Consider the following 17,986-nt stretch of genomic DNA (forward strand, 5'->3'; position numbering starts at 1 on the left):
AATCAAAGGGGCTCCGTGGCTCAGGCGGTAGCGCGCTGGTCTCTCACCGCTGGGTTTCGTAGTTCTTGTGAGATTTGTGCTGGGCAAAGATGAGCAATACTCACCAATATCATTTCATTTCATCTGTTAGTCATTAATCATTGCCCCAGAGGAGTGCGACAGGCTTCGGCAAATCCTCGCCGCTAGATGGGGGCTTCATTCATTCCATTCCTGACCGGATTGCAACTAAAAACAGACTGTGGATTTTTATTTTTCGTAATTTAATAATGTTTTATTCATTTACATTGGGTAATCAACATATCAACGACATATAGATGCTGAGTTAATTTGCTTGTAAGAAATATTTTTTAAAATGAACTGAAATACTATTCTCTCAGATGTTTATGTATTTATTATTATTGTTATTTGATGGAATTTATTTTATTCTCTCCATTACGACTTACCGGTAATGGTAGTGTGGACAATGCACATATTTACTTCTTCATCTACCACTTTTCCCACTCATGTGGGGTCGCGGTTACGAGCTATGTTGCATATGTGAATTTGGCCCTGTTTAACGGCCGGATGCCCTTTTTGAAGCCAACCTAATGTTGATTGTAATCACTATTGCGTGTTTCTGTGGTGGTTGGTTATGTGATGTCAGAATATGAAGAGGAGAGGGTTGGGACAAATTAAGAATTAATCAAACGCGTTGAATATCCGAACCCGGGACCCTCAGTGCTGACCATTCAATCATGGATTCAGACAGTGCACATATTTACAATTTTCCATCATACTTATGGGCCATTTTCTCGTCATTATTTCTTTGAGAATTTTTAGGTGATTTTATAGGTCAGTTTTGGCATTTATTAGATAATCAAAATTCGGTTCCTGATTATAATTAATTGCTGAAAGGTAGCTGGTTGTTTCGAACCAGTTAGCCGATGACTTAAATGACCTTGCGTTTGCATTGTAGAAATCTACCGACAGTTCTTCATTAAAGTTATATAAAACACTTTAGCAGGTGTATGCATAAGTTTTTGCCGGTTTTTATGGTAATGGAGACACATAATTTTCAAGGGAACTTCATTTTTTCTTTATTCACAATATTGGCCATCGGCTTCTACACACTTCGCCCATCTTTCCGCTAATTTATGAATACCATGCCAGGAAAACTGTTAGTCTTTTGCGGCAAACCATTCGTCGAGCCATTTTCCAACTTCCCCGAAATTGCTGAAGTGCTGCTCTGCGAGCGCGTGCCCCGTTGATGCGAAGAGGTGAAAGTCAGATGGCGCCAGGTCTGAGCAGTACGGCGGGTGCGGAAGGATGTCCCATCCAAGCGATTTCAAGGTGTCTTTCACTGGTTTTGTTATGTGAGACGGTGCATTGTCGAGTAACAAAATCACTTTGCCATGTTTTCTGACCCATTCCGGTCGTCTTTCGATCAATGCGTGATTTAAATTAATCATTTGTTGGCGATAGCGTTGTGCATTAACGGTGTCGCTGGGCTTAAAGAGTTCATAATACACAAAACCGCTCATGTCCCAACAGACATAAAGCATGATCTTTTTGCCGAAGCGATTTGGCCTTGGTGTTGAAGGACCGGCTTTGCTAGGTGACAGCCACGATTTTCTCAGCTTCCGGGTTTCAAAATAAATCCATTTTCGTCACACGTCACAATTCGATACAGATATGATTTTGTTTCGTGGCGTTCAAGCAGCATTTAACAAGTGATTTTTCGATTTTCCATTTGCCGTTCATTCAACTCGTGTTGGACCCATTTACTCAGTTTACTGATCTTCCCCATAGATCGTAAATGTCTGCTGATTGTTTCTTGTGACACATTTAATGCTTGTGCCATATGCACTTCTGTGGTCTACCAGAGCGCGCACTGCCTTTCACGTTGACGTCACCACGTTTAAATTGTCGAAACCATGTCTCACATGTTCTGATGGATGGAGCGAGCTCACCATATGTTTATACCAGCAAACGATGACTTTCCACAGCCTTTTTCTTTTGATTAAATAACAAAAGCAATACGTGCCGCGAATGTTCTTTTTGCAGGTAAAAACGTCGACATGATCACTGAACGATACAACACAGACGCTAGTGTTGGCGGACTCAACTTGTGTGTGTTGGTAGGTTAATACCAGACGAACAAACTGATGTATGTATCAAATTCATACGCTGCGTACCATCTCTTACCGAAACCGGAAAAACTTACGCATACACCTGGTAGATCGAAATTGAGATCACGCTTTACAAACCTATTTTGCTGTACTAACACTACCATTGTATGAATACTAACATGTTAATATATCTGTATCGTTTGTAATGGAAGGTATAATGTTATGCAGTATGTAACCTTGCACGTACTGTGGGCCAAGAACTCGCACAATCGAAACAAACTTATAACAGAAACCAGACGAAATTTATGCCAGCCGGATTTTATGGAGACGAGTTTTGAAAATAAATATTGGACACGAATTCGATTCTGGAATGTGAAAACCATGAATGAAACTAGTAGGTTGAGAGAAGTAATGGCAGAAGTGAATATATTTTTTTTGCTAGTTGCTTTACGTCGCACCGACACAGATAGGTCTTATGGCGACGATGGGACAAGAAAGGGCTAGGAGTGGGAAGGAAGCGGCCGTGGCCTTAATTAAGGTACAGCCCCAGCATTTGCCTGGTGTGATAATGGGAAACCACGGAAAACCATTTTCAGGGCTGCCGACAGTGGGATTCGAACCTACTATCTCCCGAATACTGGATACTGGCCGCACTTAAGCGACTGCAGCTATCGAGCTCGGTGAAGTGAATATAAACTGAAGAGACTTATGTTGTGTGAAACGAGACGGACAGGCTACGGAGATGTGAGGACAGAAGAGGTGGTTTCTTGATTTACTCCGGAAGAGAAGCTAATGAACAGCATTCAAATGGGGTGGGTTTCTTACTTGCAAGGAAAGCAAACTTTGGCGTAATAAAATGGACCCCTATATCACACTGGATAATTACTGTACATATACAAACCAAAGTTAGACCTGTGACCATAGTGCAGTGCTACGCACCAACAAAGTTACCAGAATACAAGGGGGAGTTTTGTGATAGAGTGACATCAACACTGGCAGGGTAATAATGGGAGACTTAATGCAAACATTGGTTGTGAAACCTGTGAGACCTGGAAAGGGACCAAAAGCATTACCACAAGACTTTCCTAAATCGTTGCTTGAGGCACATCATGAGAATATAGTGGCCAAAGACCATCTAAAACATAGACCTTTGGGAGGCCACAAAGTCCCATACAGAAACACAGAATGCGAACACCACTAGAAAGCAATGAACTGGAATCGGGAAGGTAAACCGATGATCACCTGGAAGAGAACCATAGACAGGGAGATAGCTGGATTCAACAAGACATGGAGGGAGGTAAACGCATTGGCAGTAGATAGAACATGCCGGAGAAATTTCGTCGAGGCCCTTAAGTCATGGAACCTTCAACGCGCATGCTATTCATGTAACCTGTTATTAGCACAAAGAAGGAAACTGACTGAGAGTTTCATTTTTTCACGCTGTAACAACGACAGACGTGGAGCGATTACGTAATTGATCATCCTATCATGTTTCATTGCAATCGATATCTCGATACACCACGTTCCATTTAAAAACTACAGCATAAGTACTCTTTTTCTTAAGTATGTAAATATTATTTGATTCATCAGGCATGGGACTCACATGAGCTCTTCGTGCTGTCCAGACGCAGGCTTCAGTATGTTAGGAAGCAATCAGGATTCTGTAATAATTTCGTGCAATAAATTTTCATAGGATAGATCACTAGAGTTAATTGGAGAATTCTCATTTAAAAACTTTCGTAATTTATATTCCGTGTACCGCACGAGATTTCACCTCAGCTAGAGCCGGAGTTTGTTAAACAGTGGTAGATTTTCCCGAATTGGGTGCTGTAATATTGACTGATGATGTTGATAAGTAAGCACATCATAGTGACGGGTGTCATATAATGACTCGTTTCAGGCAGTAAATTGACTCTGTGTGTGTTTTGTTGTACAGAAATTGACATAAAATAACTTTTCGTGTGGCATGTTTATTGGCAGAGCACCATCGTTAACTAGCAGGCAAACGCAAACTTTTGCAAAGAGTTAATTATTCAGGCTTTCATATATGGTGTTATATGAAGCCGATTTGTGTATCAATACTTTACTGATGAAATCCCTTAATCGGGGAATCGGCTGTAGCCGCCGCAGAATTAATTGATGTTGTGTTGATTAATGTGCTTCAAATATAGAGCTACTTTAAGCCATTTCCTATTAAATCGCAATACCAGTGTCTCTTTTACATAGCCTGCATTGCACAGCTACGTGCTGCATTCATTAAAGCGTCAGATTTCTATCATAAATGTAATTTATCTTTGTTCCACTACTTTTATAATTTATCTCAACACTGTTGTAATTAAGTTTGTACGTTTATTGCCCTGTGAATATTGTGATCCGTGTTCCCATCGCGTGAGTCCTACCAGGCAGCGTGTGGTCTCTTATTTGAAGATAACCACGGTTGTGACTAAACAACGGGCACATACATGGTGTCATGGAAGTGGTAGGTTCTTAATACCAGATGTACCGTCTTCTTCTTCTACTGTACTTTTATGAACGAGGTAAACAATAAAGCTTGCAGTTTTAATGTGCCTGTTCACATTGTGATGGTGGCCACAAAGTCCGGCTCCATGGCTAAATGGTTAGCATGCTGGTATTTCGTACAGGGGTACCGGGTTCGATTCCCGGGCGGGTCGGGGAATTTAACCTTCATGTGCTAATTTGGATGGTTCGGGGGCTGGGGGGGTGTGCCGTGTTCACCATTAGCATTTTTCGTAGGCAATTATTGCCACAAGACTTCAAGTTTTGCATGGAATACCAACCAGAGGCATGTGTTTCTCCATTTTAAAAATCCCACCCACTGTAACCAGAATTTAAATCACGGTAATCTCGATAAGAAGCCAGTGACGATGGCACTCGCCTATCACGCCCCCTTACTATAACGTTTATTAATTGAATTACTGTCGGTTTTTAGATATGGCAGTCTAATGGAGATTTTCTCTCAAATGTTTATTCCCGCAGGCGTACTGCAATGAAGTGCAACACCAAACTACTTAGATTACTCATGGGAAACACTATAACTACCTAAGTGTTAATATAAGGAAATATCTTCATTTGGGTAATCACATAAATTGGCTTGTAAGTAAAGGGTACAGATCTCTGCACTTGGTTATAAGGGTATTTAGGTGTTTCTTGTAAGGATGTAAAAGAGAAGCCATATCAGTCTCTGGTAAGACCCAAACTAGAGTATGGTTCCAGTGTGTGTGACCGCCACCACGTTTATTTGATTAAGGAAGTGGAAAAAATCCAATGAAAAGCAGCTCGATTTGTTCCGGGTGATTTCCGACAAAAGAGTAGCGTTACAAAAATATTGCTAAGTTTGGGCTGTGAAGACTTGGGAGAAAAGAGACGAGCTGCTCGACTAAGTGCTATGTTCTGAGCTGTCAGTGGAGAGATGGCATGGAATGACATCGGTACACGAATAATTTTAGTGATGTTTTTAAAAGTATGAAGATAAAGTTGGAATTTAAGAGGACAAATTGGTTCAAATATTCGCTTATAGGAAAGAATAGTTAAGAATTGGAATAATTTACAATGGGAGATGGTAGATAAATTTCCAAATTCTTTGCAGTTATTTAAGAAAAGACTACTTAAAATAACAGATAGGAAATCCTCCACCTGTGCGACTTCTCTAAATGCAGATCAGTGGTGATTGATTGATTGATTGATTGATTGATTGATTGATTGATTGATTGATTGATTGATTGGTAAAAAGAAAATATTGAATGTTTCTGATACTACTGGTGAGTGAGTAGTTGAGAAGAAATGTTGGTAAATACTGTAATGAACTTGGCGAATGATTACATTGAGTGAAAAGAAAAACAATGGATGTACTTTTCTCGTCTTAAAACCCAGAATAATAAGACTGGGACAAAGTGCAACACGCGCACGCTCCTCTCGGAGGGTTAATAATGTTTCTGGAAATATTCTGACAAAAGTAACTTTCATGTGCCAAGTTGCTGCACCAGAATGCGATCCTGCACCGCCCTGCATACCAGACGAGCGTCAAACTAACTGAATTACATAGGGAATTAATCATACTCATAACATATAATCTAGGTTTGAAAACGGATTTCGCGAGATGTTTGAGCTGATGGTGGTTATAACCTGTCTCTTGGTTGGTGGTGACCTCTGATAAATGATGCTGCTGATTGTTACAGCCCGGCAGTTAGGCACAACTGCCATTTTTCTAGGTGGAGATATTGAAGTGTCAAATAGTGATATACATGTTTCCGTATATTTAGGAACAGTTATTATTTTGCCCTTTTTGCGTGTTCTATCACCCGTTGCCTATTTTGAAGTGTAATACCTTTTTTTGAGTTCTAATGGATATTTTTTACACATTAAAATTAATCAGAGGAAATAAAAAATAATTTCAATGTACTGTATTAAAAATAAGGGAAACAATTTAATTTTAATTTATTAGCTTTTCTTGTGCACGAACGATATTTTCGTACTACACAGATATCCATTAAAAATCTCACTCGACTAAGTCAACTGGTCGGGATGGTTGCGGGTCCCGTACTGGTATTAGGACCAAGTATTAAAATGTGATGCAGGTCTGTATTGAATAGCTTACACTAAACCATTTTTATTATGTTAGTACCGAGCAAGTAGCCGCGCCGTTTGAGTCGCGTAGCTAAGCTTGCATTCGGGAGATAGTGGGTTCGAACTTCACTGTCGGCAGCCCTGAAGATGGTTTTCCGTGGTTTCCTATTTTCACACCAGGAAAGCGCTGGGGCTGTTCCTCTATTAAGGCCACGGTCGCTTCTTTCCCACTGCTGGCCCTTTCCTATCCCATTGTCGCCATAAGACCTATATGTGTTGGTGCGAACGTAAAGAATTTTGGAAAAATAATATTTTTATTAATTAATAAATTTATTGTATTTATTTATTTATTTACTTATTTATTTATTTATTTATTTATTTATTTATTTATTTATTTATTTATTTATTTATTTATTTATTTATTTATTTATTTATTTATTTATTGTAACTTCTCTAATTATAGTGTTGGTACTATGACAAAGTATACTTCATTTTTGAATACCGGTACACAATATACCATATTAGCATGGAATATGAAAAATCTTTCACATACAACACAAAAAGGGATTCGGAAGCAAAAAGTACGCACCACACGATACTACTGACTGTAAAAATGGTTCCTCAAAATTAATGTTGAACCGCGAATAGCAGCTACCGCTACGTTTTTCAATGCCTAATAAGTCCAAAAGTGGGATAAACATTTTGAACTTGTGCAAATTTCATCATTTTAAATGATTCTTTTCATTATTTCGCTGCCTATTTCCTAAATGTTAAGCGCTTATTTGCCTGCCTATTTTAGCCAAAACAAATGCCTTAGCTTCGTGGCACTGCTGATTACCTTTAAGTGTTAAAATTAAATAGCAACGTTGTTTACTGTCGCTGTGATCGTTCATTCTCTTGCTGGTTTGAAACGGGAGCGTTATAACAATAACACACTGTCGCTGTGATCGTTCTTTCTCTTGCTGTTTAAAAGGAGCATATTAACAATAACACACTGTTCCTGTGATCGTTCTTTCTCTTGCTGCTTTTGAAACAGGAGCGTTATAACAATAACACACTGTTGCTGTGATCGTTCTTTCCCTTGCTGCTTTGAAACAGGAGCGTTCTAACAATACCACATTGTTCCTGTGATCGTTCTTTCTCTTGCTGCTTTGAAACAGGAGCGTTCTAACAATAACACACTGTTCCTGTGATCGTTCATTCTCTTGCTGGTTTGAAACGGGAGCGTTATAACAATAACACACTGTTCCTGTGATCGTTCTTTCTCTTGCTGCTTTTGAAACAGGAGCGTTATAACAATAACACACTGTTGCTGTGATCGTTCTTTCCCTTGCTGCTTTCGAAACAGAATAGTTTTAACAATAACAGTCTGTTCCTGTTGCTTCTTTTGAAGCAGGAGCGTAATAACTAGGGCTTCGAAGCAGATCTAAAATATGAGGAAAGGGCGTAAAAATGCGATTCAAATTCATTCATAATTTTAATTTTAATTACATATTTAATGTAGGAATCGAATGTTTAAAAACGCAAAATTCTGGTGATATGCAACATAGGGTGCAATATCAAATGAGAAAATACTTCTTCTATGAGACATTATATATTTTTCTTAACATCGTTTGAAAAAAGGAATTCCGTGTTCATTACTTACAGAATTTAGAATGAAATATTTTTTCCACCTAGAATGAATTCAGCGAACCTGCAGTGCACATTATGGAGAAGGAAATTTAAATGACTATAACTGGAAACATATTTGACTTAACCGCACGAGGGTTAGAGAAATTCGAATTCGGAAACCTTACCTCAGTTGGTTTTGCCGTATATCACAATAGTCATCTCCAGGTCCTTAGGTGTAAAGTTTTTCAGACAGCACATTGCGAAAAATCGAGATATTTATCGTCCACATTAACGGATGTTACGGGTTCATACTCTTCAAAAACACTCACACCAGAATGTTCCCCTTTCACTATTTGACTTATCTCTGATTTTCAAGCACTAGTTTCATTTTAATTCCATTTTCTCTCTTTTTCAGGTAGGGTTCAAACATGGGTATTTACTAGAGAATGGATGTTTAAGAGGTTATGGATGAACTAATGATGATTCGAATTGAGAATGGGCAGTAAAAATATAGTCGAAAGAAGGTGAAGTTGAAAAATAAAAGCCGTTAAGACCTAAACAGAGGTAAAAAAAACAATAAGCCAGAAAACGCCGGAAAAGGCATTAAAGGACAAATGAAATCCACCATTATCTGGCCTACAATGACCCAGAATGAACAAATATTTTGTTGGGCCTCGCCTTTGGACACTCGTCAGAAAAAGGATTTTCCTCGAACTTCCGAGCTATAGTTGTAACAATAACACACTCTTGCTGTGGTCGTCCTTTCACTGTTTCTAGGAGCAGGCGCATGTGAGTGAGGTACTACTGTCTTATCACAATGGAAGCAGTACCATACGTGCTGTGTGCACAGCCTAACCACCCCCACCCCCCACGGAACGCGTGACCAGTATGCACGACTCCTCCTTGAGCTACTAGCTCAGGTTCGAACTCCTGACAAATCATGTGTACTCAATGTCCATTACAGTTGTATAATGCCGATGGTGCAGGAGAAGGGGCAAGGTGGGGAAGGGCAGTCTCGCGCCTCACTACGCACGTTTAGCCGCGGGAAACAGCGCAAGGAAACGCCTGCACACTTACCGTGTAATTTACTTACCTACTTATTTAATTAAATTGCTAGTCAAGGCAATGGTGCAAATCACTAGCGGTTACCTTTCTCATTACCGACAAATGTCACGATTACTCCAGCTTCCTTCTTGAAGGTCATGACAGATTACCAAAGGAAATAACGCAGACCGTGCCGAAGGATTATGGTTCCACGACAAGGCTCCTACAGTCCCTCATCTCTGTGTTTGTAGAAATCTGTAAGATAAACCGCCGGGCTGAGCGGCTCAGACGGTTGAAGCACTGGCCATCTGACCCCAGCTTGGCAGATTCGATCCTGGCTCAGTCCGGTGGTATTTGAAGGTGCTCAAATACGTCGGCCTCGTGTCGGTAGATGTATTGGCATGTAAAAGGACTCCTGCGGGACTAAATTCAGACACTTCGGCGTCTCCGAAAACCGTAAAAGTAGTTAGTGGAACGTAAAGCAAAAATATATATATATATATATATATTATGTAAAATAAACCGTACTTCAATGAGAGGAACTTGAAGCTAAGAGATTTGCCGATAACATAAATTTTATCTTAGCTTACAGAGAATCTGGAGAAGTTGCCGAATGTGTGGGCAGAGTCAGACAAGCAATTCAGTTGATGATGTCTTCTCTCTCCAGTATCTGGGCAGCCTTTTCTTGGTAAGGGCAGGCCTAAACTAATGCCAGGGGGGCTACTGATCAACTAGAAATTGAAATGTCATTGATCAATCTGAAACCATCCTTAGACGTATACAGTGGTTGTGTTTTAACGTTCCAGAAACTGAGATTAAGTTTTCAGCGATGATAGGACAGAAAGGGAAGGCAATGGTCATGGCCTTCATTACAGTATATTTGCCTGATATGACAATGGGAAACCACATAAAACCATCTTCAGGGCTGCCGATTGTGGTGCCGTATGCCTACTGCATACCATTTGTCGGTTACTACTACTACTACTACTACTACTACTACTAAAAGTTTTCATTCCTTCCCTGAAGCGGGAGTCGGGCCTCATAGACGGTGACGCCGTCTCTCGGGCCGGGAGACATTTTTATTTTTTTATTATTACCAAATACATCGCAATTGGGAAAAATCCCTGTGGCAATGATCACTTACAGTAGTGTGATAATAAAGCAAAGTTAAAAATAATTACACAACAGCAACAACAACAACAACTACAGCTACAACAACAAGAGTACAACAAGCAATTCCATGGAAAGAAGATATTACAAGAAATATTACTAGTTTAACATTCTAAATCCAGCATCATGATATGCACATGCACACACAACCTAAGTATTTCCCAGTACTTAACACTATGGCTTACAATATTATAAGTTGAGCTTACTACTAGTTTAACATTACAAGTGATAGTAAAATAAAAACATAATTACACAACAACAACAACAACAACAACAACAACAATAACGACGACGTATAGCAATATAACTGTTCCTTCTGGAAGATGATGATGATGATTATTATTATTATACTGAGGAGAAGAAGAAGTGGTTGCACGGTTTGAGTCACAGAACTCTCAGCTTGCATTCGGGAGATAGTGACTTCAAACCCCATCATTGGCAGCCCTTAACGTATTTTCCCATTTTCACACCAAGCAAATGCTCGTGTTGTAACTTAATTAAGACCACGGTCGCTTCCTTCCCACTCCTATCGCAGCGTTACCACCGAACGGTGTTACGGTGAAGGAGATGTTCGGTGGTGAGGGGGTTGGCGGCCGTGGCCTATACTAGGAACTGTCCCGGCATTCACCTTAGTGCAGGAGAATGGAAAACCACAGAAAACCATTCTCAGGACAGCCGTCGGTTATGGCCAGCCGCGAGGTCCAGCCCTGTCCCGTCTCCCGAATGCAGAGGCGTAGAGCCACGGTAGAGACGTGGCCAGTCCTCCTCTGCTCGGTTGGCCGGTCAGAGTGCAGAGCTATTGGACCACGTACCAGCCGTGGACCTTTCGGGCCGAAATCCACTCTGCATCTATCGCCCCAGCAGTCACGTCGCTTGTCAGGGCTGTAAGAACCACGGGTGTGTATTTGAAGTGAGTTAAGCCTGTTATACAATTTCAAATGTTTGACAAATTCAAGACTTCGCAAGACTTGAGAAGAAATTTCAATACTTCACAACTTTACTTGTCAAATCAAAAGTTGTAAATATATTCTAGTCGATCAAACAATTGCCAAGTCTTTGACATACTTGACCAATGGAATGCGCTAGGCCGCTAGGCATGCTGGGATTGCCAGGAATCAAAACAACAAAAGTGGCTTCGTCTTTATGAGCGAGCGATGTTGTGTGTGTACTAATTGCTAAGTATGAGGCACATCTCTGCCTGTATTCGGTGTACTCCGTAGAGTACCACAATCAAATGAAGGAAACGTCAGGGTACGAACAGATTACAAGAGAAATATCTCAAGGAAGTGGGCAGCTTTTATGTTTATGGTAGTCTATAAGTAAACACTGTCAGGAATGCTTGACTTATGACGATATATTCGCATATTATTATTATTATTATTATTATTATTATTATTATTATTATTATTATTATTTCCGATGAGGCCTGCTAAGGACCATGTGCCAATTTCAATTCAATTCTTCATACTTTTTTGTTTTCTCCTCCTTTCCTTCCGATATTCTTTCATCCTTTCACTATGCTGTTTCTTTCTGTCCTGGGCCGATGGCCTTCGATGTTAGGCCCCTTTAAACAACACGCATTATCATCATCATCATCATCATCATCATCATCATCATCATCATCATCATCTTTCTGTCCTCGGACCACTTCGCACCAGGTTTCTTCTTCAGTCTTGCTTGGAATCCTTCCATACTTACTACACTCTTTCTAAAAATCTCTCTGTCCATTGTTTCTCCTTCTCTTATATTATTTCTTTCTAAATCTTTCTTTACTTCTTAAATCCAGCTAGTTGTTGACTTTTTGGTACCAAAGGTACTTGAACAGCCTGTTTTTAATCTAGAATCATCCATTCTGTAAATATGTACAAAAAGATTGCAATCTCCTTTTTCTTATGGTTTCTGTTATATTTTCTATGTGCCTGTATATTTCACCCCTAGATCTTAATTTCCATACTTCTGTTGTTTTCACAGGGCCTAAGCTTTTTCTCATGATTTTATAGCACATCAAGTTTAACTTATCTACTGGGTATAGTTTGGTACCAGGCTTTCGCTTGCAGATAGGTATTCCAGTTTCACCACTGCTGTGTAGTGCCTTATTTTAAGATTTTTAGGTAGACACTTTTTGTTATAAAATATTTTGATACCATATGCCCTTTCCATCTTGTGTACCGTTTCTTCTACTGCAGGTTCTTCTTCTTCTTCTTCTTCTTCTTCTTCTTCTTCTTCTTCTTCTTCTTCTTCTTCTTCTTCTTATTAATGAACAGTTAATAATAATAATAATAATAATAATAATAATAATAATAATAATAATAATAATAATAATAATAATTTCGTGTGGCTATTTCTAGCCAGGTGCAGCCCTTTTAAGGCGGACCCTCCGATGAGGGTGGGCGGCATCTGCCATGTGTAAGTAACTGCGTGTTATTGTGGTGGAGAGTAGTGTTTTGTGTGGTGTGTGAGTTGCAGGGATGTTGGAGACTGCACAAACTCCCCGTCCCCGAGGCAAGGGAATTAAGCATTTAAGGTTAAAATCTCCGACCCTGCCAGGAATCGAACCCGGGATCGTCTGAACCGAAGAGCACTGCGCTTACCAGTCAGACAAGGAGCCTGACATTATTATTATTATTATTATTATTATTATTATGGAATTCCTATTGTTTTCTTGTAATAGGATATCAGTTTCCATTGCATTGCTACCATCATTACTCAGTTCATATGAGTAATTACAGTATAACGTAACATCGGCAAATGCTATTATGGCAGTATACACACTGCAAAAAATATGTTGATGGCAACCACATTAATCTTTTCCCCGTGTAAATGAGACTTTATTGCATATTTCTCTTGTTGTTTTAAGAATATGTCGAGGATGCGCCCAGAAAAACCGCTCTATGGTAATATTTCTACTTAGAACTCTGACCAAGAAAGGTTCTGTGTTGCATGAACCGTGTCAATGACTTTCCGTTCTAAGTGATGCATGTGTTGCGTGTCAGTATTTCACATTGTTCGAACCCCACTGTCGGCAGCCTTGAAGATGTTTTTCCGTTTTTTCCCATTTTCACACCAGGCAAATGTTGGGACTGTACTTTAATTAAGGCCACGGCCGCTTCTTCCCAGTCCTAGCCCTTTCCTGTCCCATCGTCGCTGTAAGACATATCTGTGTCGGTGCGACGTAAAGCCAATAGCAAAAAAAGAAAGTATTTTACATTACGATATTACGAGGGTAAACGACGATAACCCACTGCTAGTTCAAGAATCACAACTGCTGCTCTACTTTAAAACAAAATGCTATCAGACCTTGGCAAATCATTCCATACCTTCAGTAGTGTTAATAAGTCTTTGAAAAGGTTGACAATTTTAATATTGGAAACATTTCTTAGCAGGCAAAGTAGTGGTCCCCTTACTAAGAAGAACGCAAAATTAAGCAATTTCTTCAATTGTGCCGAAAGTTGAAGGCCTAATGGGCCCGGAAATGTTTCAATTTGTGAGCCTTGGATAGTTCTATCAAACCAAAAAACAAATTTCGAAAATCACTTCCGGCCTAAAGGCAGTTGCTAAAAAACAGCCTAAAATCGCTTGTTTCTTTACTTTTTTTATCCAAATCCTAGCAAATATTAACTTATTGTCATACATTTTTCTGTAATATTTTAATAATAATGTTATTTGTTTTGCGTCCCACTAACTACTTTTACGTTTTTCGGAGACGCCGAGGTGCCGGAATTTTGTCCTGCAGGATTTATTTTAGATGCCAGTGTATTTATCTACCGACACGAGGCTGGCGTATTTGAGCACTTTCGAATACCACCGGACTGAGCCAGGATCTAACCTGCTAAGCTGGGTTCAGAAGGCCAAGGCTCAAACGTCTGAGCCACTCAACCCGGCGTAATATATTCCTTGGTTCAATATCCTAAGGCGTTTTCTGATTTGTTGAAAAATGTCCACAACGAATGTAGTTATAAGTGCTTAAGTGAAACTTTGCATTGATTCACATTAGCGCTCGTAGTAGTGGTAGAAAAAAGGCAAACAGCTAATCTAATCGACCGGATAACGATGATTAAGGAAACGGTTGTAATTTTTAGGAATAAATAAAGAATATATTCTCATACTTTATTATATTTTATTTACCTAAGATTCGTAACTCGCATCCCTAGGATGTTATCAACACTGAGTTGCTTGCTTGAAGGGCTGGAACTGTGGATTTTTCTTGTGAAGGGGGCTATTGAATTGAAAGAAACGTTTGATGGTGTACAGCAGGTTAAGTTACCCTAGAGCGGCCTCACCACTACTCACGTTAATAGTAATTCTGTTACCTCAATGTTTCTGAATTCTTTACGTGCTGTCGAACTACATCTTGTTTAGGCAAGGACATGCAACTCCTGCTCCATGCTTCTATATATATAAAACTAGCTGATGTACCCGTGCTTCGCTACGGAATTCTGCATTGTATACAGAATTCTAGGTTAGGTGGTGTACACGTTGTGAGCAAGATTGCATAGCTCTTAACGTTACCCCAGAAACGCGACGGGGAAGTCACCAAACGTCTTTTATCATATGAAGACGGGGTTAGGGAACTTTCATTGTAATAGTAGGCCCCCTTGCCCACCATAAGTCACAACCAGGTTGGGGAGTTTTCATTGTAATGGCGGACACTCACTCTCCACCTGCCTGTTTACATCCTCAGAAAGACTGTCTTAGTAGTTTTCCCAACTGAAATGAACATAGGTCATTACAATGTTGTCAGTAGGAATGCCGTGATTAAAAGAAATGCTTTCATGTGAAATACCCGATTAAATAAAAAACCACACATTTTCTCACTTTTAACGAACAGTACTACGCTGCCGATCTAACAGTCCAAAGTTCTACAGCTGGAATGACCAAGCCGCGGACTGCCGTGATCCGTGAACGCACTTCGTCTTATTTCGGCCGGGTGGGGGTATCGAATAGTGGAGACTCACAGGGCAAAAACTTCGCCCTATTACTAATCTGCTTGCTATGAGTACCCGATGAGTCGGAAAATCTGAGCTCATTACACAGGCGGTGGAAAAATCTGTCTGACTTGGAGGTAAATTTTTCCTCCAAGCCAGAGGAGAAATCCCATCTTCATGGCTAATTTGGAATAAAATGATTGTAGAATTTAATAAAAGTTATGAGGAGGAAGCTTTTCTTAAGAGACGACTCTTTTTAGGCTTGAATTTTGAGTAATTTAGTGAATTGTGGTGCTATAATTTGGAATAGGCCTAAATTGTAATCCTAGACCAGGTCATACTACTACTACTACTACTACTACTACTACTACTACTACTAAGTGAGCCTCTGCCTTAAATATGCACACTGCTCATTCAAACCAGCGCGTCAGAGTAGGGATCGAATAGCTGGAATACTATGATGAACCAGTCTGTTACGTACCGGCAGTATCAGAAAATGTATGAACCAAAGGAATGGCATGCTAAAGAAGAAAGTTTTCTAACTCCCCAACTATTTCCCGCAAATATTCAGTCAGGCCGTTATACTCGGTACGCAGCAGTAACCCCATCTATCTGAGTTGAGCTGCAGTATAAGAAACAAAGGACATCACCACGAACAATGGTCAATGTAATGTTATTGTTGATCAATGTTATGCGCTTTCAATATTGTAGGCCTTCACATTTAGTTTTCTTCCGACTCTGAAATACCACTCTTATCATAGTCGGTACGGTAAAACTGAATAAAACATAAATGGTCGGAAATTGTATTCTCTATAACTTTTGTTATGTAGTACTTTTCGATAGGACCAATAACACAGGTATTTAAACATTACATTTTCGGCGCCTTCCCCTAAACTACAATTTCATCCATGGTGAAAAAAATTGTTTATAACTTAGACTGTAGTTTTTTATTCCCCGACTCTATACACCGACTTTCATTAAATTCTGTTAACCCATTTTCTCGTGGCTCGGCGTTGATATGGACTTGGCAACAAAAATATAAATTCATGAATATCTGTGTTGTCAAAACCGGTACGGTAACAATGTATGACATAAATTATCGGAAATTTAATTCTATATAACTTTCATTACGTAGTATTTATCGATAGGACCACTAATAATATAAATATTTGAGATTTAAATTTTAGGCCTTCCCCTAAACTACCATTTAACTCAGCGTGAGTAAAATTATTTATAGCCTGGATTGTAGTGGTTCATCCCCCGACTTCACATGCCAATTTTCATTAAATTCTCTTAATCCGTTTTCTCGTGATGCGTGTACAGACAGACAGACAGACAGACAGACAGACAGACAGACAGACAGACAGACAGACAGACAGACAGACAGACATTGCTCATAATTTAAAAAGGATGGTATTTCTGTATCAGTCATGTCCATACAAACAAGGAAATGCACTTTTTACTTTTCCGTAATGTCGAGTGAAATGGTAGTTTAGGGGAAGGCCGTAAAACTTAATTCTCAAACATTTATGTTATTAATGGTCGTATCGTAACGAAAATCGGTAGGTGAAGTCGGGGAATAAGTCGCTACAATCTAGGCCATAAATAATTGTATTCAGGCTGAGATAAATGATAGTTTAGTGGAAGGCCTAAAATGGAATTCTCAAACATTTGTTATTAGTGGCCTCCTGATGAAAATCGGTATGCAAAGTCGGAGAATAACTCGCTATAATCTAGGCCATAAATAATTTTATTCGCGCTGAGTGAAATGGTAGTTTAGGGGAAGTCCTAAAATGAAATTGCCAAATAATTATGTTATTAGTGGTCGTGTTGATAAATACTACATAACTAAAGATATATAGTACCGGTATTAAATTTCAGATCATTTATGTCCTATACAGTGTTACCGTACCGGCTATAATCACAGAGATGTTCATGAATTTGAATTTTTATTACTAAGTCCACATCGGCGCTGAGTCACGAGAAAATGGGTAAACAGGATTTAATGAAAATCCGTATGTAAAGTCGGAGAATAAGGAACTACGGTCTACGCTATAAATAATTTTATAAGACGCCCTAATATCACAGAGTCGGAAGAAAACTAAATGTAAAGGCCTACAATACAGAAAGCTCATAAAATTTATCAACAATAACATTACATTGACCATTGTTTGTTGTGGTGTGCTTTGTGTCTTCTGTTGTCACTCATCTCCGATTTGCCTTACTTCGCACCGACGCAGATAAGTCTTATGGCGACGATGGGATCTGCCTGGTGTAAAAATGGTAAACCACGGAGTACAGTCTTCAGGGCTGCCGACAGTGGGTTTCGAATCTACTATCTCACGGATGCACGCTTATAGGTGCGTGCCCCTAACCACACGGCCAACTCGCCCGGTCGTACCGAGTGTAACAGTCTGCCTGAATATTGGCGGGAAGTAGCTCGGGAGCTAGAAACTTTCTTCTTTAGCATGCCATTCCTCGGGTTCATAAATTTTCTGATACTACTGGTACATAACACATTGGTTCATAATAGCATTTGAGCTA

At 39.6% G+C, this 17,986-nt stretch overlaps 1 protein-coding gene across 2 annotated transcripts in view; it reads left to right on the top strand.

Annotated features, from left to right (window-relative positions):
- LOC136864933 (uncharacterized) overlaps positions 1-17,986 on the top strand; it is a 749,634-nt gene that overhangs the window by 531,013 nt on the left and 200,635 nt on the right. The window lies entirely within an intron of this gene.

Source organism: Anabrus simplex, chromosome 2 (assembly GCF_040414725.1).
Source record: "Anabrus simplex isolate iqAnaSimp1 chromosome 2, ASM4041472v1, whole genome shotgun sequence".
Taxonomy (NCBI): domain Eukaryota; kingdom Metazoa; phylum Arthropoda; class Insecta; order Orthoptera; family Tettigoniidae; genus Anabrus; species Anabrus simplex.